We start from the raw sequence: 6,007 nt of genomic DNA on the forward strand, positions 1-6,007 counted from the left end.
TTTAAGAGCTGCTCTTCTAGAGGTCCTGAGTTCAAATCCCAGCACCCACATGGTGGCTCACAACCATTCCTAATGAGATCTGACACCCTCTTCTGGTATATCTGAAGATAGCTTCAGTGTACTTACATATAATAATAAATAAATCTTTTTTTTTTTAAATACATTGTCACCTTGGCGTGGCCCGCATTTTAATGCCAGCATTCTGGAACCAGAGGCAGGCAGATCTCTAGTTGGAAGCCAGTATGAGTCCACAGAGAGAGTTCGAGACAGCCGGGGGTTCAAAGAGTAACTCTTTATCATAAAACAAAAGTAAACCAAAAAAAAGTATATTGTCATTTAAATTAACACACACATACACATACATACACACACACACATACACACACACACACACACACAGAAATTACTTAGGTAAAGTCCACATGAAGACAATTCCAAGCTCTGAGGAAACAGATCAAAGAACAGAATAAATGAAGAGAAATTCTATATTCATGCACAGAAGGGTTTAAGAGTGCTCCGACGCCAGCTCTTCCCAACTTGATCTACCATTATCTCGGTCCAGCAGAAATCCCTGCACATTGTTTTGTGGGATGTCAACATGTAGCTCCAAAATCTATGTGAAGAGCAAAGGATCCAGAAGAGACAACTTCGTGTGGAAAAGTAAGAACAACAAACAAAATTAATATTCTTGATTCATTTAAGTGTCAGCGCCAGGATTTGACGAAGGTCATGAAGGCTGATCACGGTTGTCAGCGTGACCGGATCTGGAATTCACCAGAACCCAAGCTGCTGCGCTCTCTGGGGAGAGATTTTCTTCATCAGTTGATTTGAAAAAGGAAGACCCACCCTAAATCTAGGCAGGGCCAGATAAAAGGACGCAAAGACAGAGACTTTACCTTTTGCCTGCTTGCTCTCACAATCACTGGTGTGGGGTGAGTGTGTGTGTGTGTGTGTGTGTATGTGTGTATGTGTGTGTGTGTGCAGTGTACACATATTTTTTTCATTCTATCAGTTCTATTCCTTTAGAGAACAACCCTAATACACACTTGTAGTCTTGTGTATGTGTGTGTGTGTGGTGTGCTGTGTGTGTGCATGTATGTGAGTGTGCACATGCGTGTGTGTGTGTGTGTGTGTGTGAGTGTGAGTGCGTGTGTAGCATACACATTTTTTTTCATTCTATCAGTTCTGTTCCTTTGCAGAACCCTGACTAATACATTGGTAGTTTCAGCTCTGAAAGCTCTGGCTTAAATTGGAACCATCAACAGGCCTGTGAGAATAAAAAAAAAAAAAAATCGAGTCCTAATCATTCCGATTGGCCCCTGCAACACGTATTTCTTCAACCCACGTTTGTCAGGGACTCTCAGCTTTAACTGCCAGCAGCTAAGGGGAGCCTAATGACAGCTGAAACTTAGACCACAATAACTCTTACTACAAGAAGGAAACCCCACTAAGGAAACCCTCTACTCACGCCAACCACCACTGAATTCCAGCTGCTCGGTTATCTGTTCTGTACAATATAACACAGCGGCTTCAGACGACTACAACCATATTCCTTCCTCCTGCTTCTGTGGGCTGGGAGCGTTACAGTTGCTCTCCCTGGTGTAGTGGGGTATATTCAGAGGGTGAACGCCCCCTGAGGTTGTGTTCAGTCGTGCGGGGCTTTTCGGCAGCATAGTGATGTTTAAGACAGCAAACCCCACAGGCTCTGGAACCCTGAATCCCCGCCTCAGAAACTGTGCGAGGCCACATCAGCGATATTCTGGTACTCAGAGCAAGTCCAAGGAACCAGGACTGAGAAACTAGACTGTGCCTCTTGGAAAGAGAAGAAAACCATACTGCCAAAAATATGAGCCAAACAAACAAACAAAAATGTGTGACTTGTTGTGTTGCCTATTGTACAAACATTCTCTCACTCCTCTCAGCAGCCTGGTGATTCGCCGATCCTTCACAGGTAACGTTCCAGAGTTTCGGACAAGCCAGGATCAGGCTCAAGAGTAAAGACATCTGGCACCCAAAGTGAAGATGCAGACACAGTATCTGAAATAGATATTCCAGGCACAGTGGTGCATCCCTGTGATGCCAGCACTTGAGAGGCTGAGGCAGGAGGATGATGAGAGGAAAGGTGGAGGCGGGAGAGATGGCTCAGCAGTTAGGAGCGCTTGCTGCTTTTCCAGAGGACCGGGGTTTGGTTTCCAGCACCCATATGGCAGCATGTAATTCTAACTTCAGAGCTAGGCGAGCTGACGCCCTCTTCTGGCCTCTTCAGGTACTGCATACATATGGTATACATCTCTACATGTAGGCAAACACACATACACATAAAAAATAAATCAGAAAAAGAGTCAAAGGCTAGCTCTGTAGTTAGCTATGGGGCTGAGAGGAGAAAAGGACAGAAAGAGAGAGAGAGAGACAAAGAGACAGAGACAGAGAGACAGAGACAGACAGAGGGAGAGAGAGGAAGAGAACAAAAAACCAGGACTCATGTGATTATCACTGGTCCATCCTAAAGTCCAACAGCTAAGGCACCTTCTAGACGCAGATATCCCTGTCAGGATGCCTTCTGCTCCTTTAGTTGGTTCCCTCGGCTGTTCTTGCAACTCCTGGTCCACACTTGTGGCTTGACCCTCTGAGTCCCCCACGTTTGCATCTGCATTGCTTGCTGGGACTCTGGAGACAGAAGGCTGGGCTCCCAGGGACATCCCCATTTTATTTTACTGTCCTATGTTTAATGCCCCTGGGTTGAGTTAAGGCGCTCCGTCCAACTGCATCATTTACTTATCCACATTCACCACCCAAGCACTTTCCTTAGCCTTCCCCCTCCTCCTCCCCTCCTCTTTCCTCCAACTAGTATCCTTCCCTCCCTCAGTCCCCCTCCCCCCTCTGTTGTATGTATCTATATACAATCTAGGGCACACAGTACAGGAAAACATGTGGTATTTGTCTTTCTGGGTGCCGAGGCCTCCTTAACTCTCTCTCTCTCTCTCTCTCTCTCTCTCTCTCTCTCTCTCTCTCTCTCTCTCTCTCAGTCCATGATGACAGTTTTCTATGCATTCTGTAGTTTTTCCCCATTCTCTCTGCCCCCCAAAAAACCACATCTATAAATATAAAACTCTTCCCAATACAAAGCTATGCTATGGTCATAGCGAGTGACCGTGAAACAATACCCGTAAGATTCTTAGAAAGCTTTTTGTCTGCCTGACAGGGACTATTAGGCTCCTCCTTAAATTTCTCTGAAGCCTTAATGGTCACAGACTAGACTCCATGTTTACCTTAAGGCCATTTCTTATTTTAACAATCTTCAGCTGACTGGAGAGACTAGGATTTTTAAACAGTTTCATCTTCTCACTCACAATGTCCCGTCTCTCCTGTAGTCCATGTAAAATCTAATTTTGAGCAACTGCTTTTTACTCTTTGGATCATTTCTCTGAAGGCCAGTAGGCACTTTGACTAAAATCTTCCTGTCCAAGGCCCCAAGGTCATTCGATTCTTTTTTTTTTCTCTCTCTCTCTCTCTGGAGTTAGCACTGTTTGGAGTTTGCTCCATAGCACAACATAGGCATTGTCTCCTCTGTTCTGAGAGCCTTCACCAGCAACATACCCATGTCCTACAGTCTACCTGTTATGCTGTCCCCAATACATCCTTACATACTTTAAAAATATCTTCTTCACACACAGACCCTCCAGACACCATTTTTTTTTTACCAGTTTCTTAACACCACACAAATGGATATGCTAAACCTCAGTGGCTTAAAAAGACCATAGCTGATTGTTTCTCAGCTGTGGGTTGATCAGGAATTCACTGACAGATTAGACTCAGATCCTGTGGTGGCTGACCCTGGTTGACAGCTTGCCTGGAACCGGAATCAACTAAAACACAAGCAGCTAAGGGACTCCTGGGAGGGACACTGTGCTCAAATTATATGAAGTAGGAAGACCCTCTCCCAACATGGGTGGCACCTTCTGGTGGCATGCCAGACATAAGTACACGGAAAGAGGGAATGGCTACTTTGTGCCTTATCACCCCTCATGTTTTCTGGCATCACTTCAGTGAAATTAGAACCAGCGCCTCAAGCTTCCAACAAAGACTGAAGACCAGTGGCTCTCCAGGGACCTTCCAGCCTTCAGGGCCAGGTCGGAGCTTCTGAGATACACAGCCTCACGGATGGAGCAACTACTAGATGCTCAGCCTCTTCAGTATGAGACAGCCATTGGGCTATCTGAATCACCCCATGCAAGGCAATCTCATAAATCCCCTGTGTACCCATTTGATTGGTTCTGTTTCTCAAGAGCTCTCTCATGGGTGGCAGATTGGTGTTTGGACTCACCTGGTCTCTCTCTCAGAAAGGTTCATCTGTGCCTGTGTGAGTCCAGCTTCTGATAACACAGACATCACTAGGTTCATATCCAACAAGCCAAGTCACAGGACCAGTCCCTAGTCAAAGGAGGGACAACTGCTGGTGGAAAAAATGGCAAAGAAACATGAAGGCAGACAGGTCCCATCTGAAGGCTACCCGCATTGTATGCATAGTTTTATGAACAGAAATATGCGGATATGTGCAGAGCATAAACATTCTCCTACCTGCTTTTAGATTCACGATGCTCACACTACTAGCTTATTTAGATGAATGTAGTTTAGTCATAATATTTTATGATTATCAATTACTGAATGGTCTGTAGTTTATTTGGCAAAAGTGATGAATTCTTAGTGATTTGAGATTCACCTAGAGCTCCTGGCTATAAGTTTTTCCGATGAAGTAAGATGACATTACTGAGGAATTGTGTGTGTGTGTGTGTGTGTGTGTGTGTGTATGTGTGTGTGTGTGTGTGTGTGTAAATGATGGGGTTTGTGGATTAACAAAGTGAGAGGGAATGAGGCTCCACTGTCTTTTCACCAGGCAGAGACCTGGGATTCCTATCGAAAGATTGATTCTAGGAGCGAAGGCAAAGATGACATCATATTGCAAGAAGAAGGCTATAAAAGCCAACACTTCTCCATCACAGACATCATTTGATCAGACAATATAATTTATATTAATTACATTGTCACATGGGTTACTTGGACTCAACATTATTTATAGTCTAAGTCTATTATTATCTTACTGTAGAGTGTATGTAGGTACATGCATATGCATATATATGTATATACATACACACACACACATATATATATATATTGTAAAGACTCAAGACAAAATATAGTTTCCTGTCTTTATTTCTTCTAGATACTTTTACTATTTAAACAGAAATGTTTATATACTGAAATATAAAATACTGTTTTTCAGATGCCCATGACTGAAGCAAAATGTTATTTTTACCATTTCCAAAGATGTATAAAATTAATTATTATGAGAATATGCCACAAATTTACCAGCTTTATTCCTATTTTAAGAGCACTACTAACACAGTTGCATTAAGTAATAGGGAATAAGATCATCTCAACTGGAGAACACCTTGTTTTGTATATAGAAGAAAGAACCAATCAAGTCAGGGGAAAGAGAGTATCATGATTTATCTATGATTCCTTGTTTAATAGTCTTCACCAGGCCTAAAGTTTTGACTCTCTCGCTGAGGATGACTTGAGAGAAACAGCTTTGAGATAAAACACACTTAAGGAGAAAAAAATTAAAAATATGTTGAACATTTGAAGGCATTAAAACTTTCAGTAACTCATGCTGTGAGATTTTTCTCTAAAGTCATTTCAAGCCTGATAGCCATTCTGCCAAAATACAAAATTAAGGCCTGGCAAGATGGCTCAGCAGGATAAGAGCTCATGCCACTGAGACCTTAATGACCCGAGTTCAGTCCCCAAGACCCATGTGGCAGGAGAGAAGTGTCTCCTTCAAATTGTCCTTTGACTTCCACACAGGCCTGTATGTACTTACACACACACACACACACACACACACACACACAATTTTAAAAGTTAATGTAAAATTACTAGATACTAAAATGACCAGGCTATGACAGTCATATTTAGAGTAGAAACATAGAATAGTAATTTCCAAGGA

Source organism: Apodemus sylvaticus, chromosome 23, assembly GCF_947179515.1.
Source record: "Apodemus sylvaticus chromosome 23, mApoSyl1.1, whole genome shotgun sequence".
Classification (NCBI taxonomy): domain Eukaryota; kingdom Metazoa; phylum Chordata; class Mammalia; order Rodentia; family Muridae; genus Apodemus; species Apodemus sylvaticus.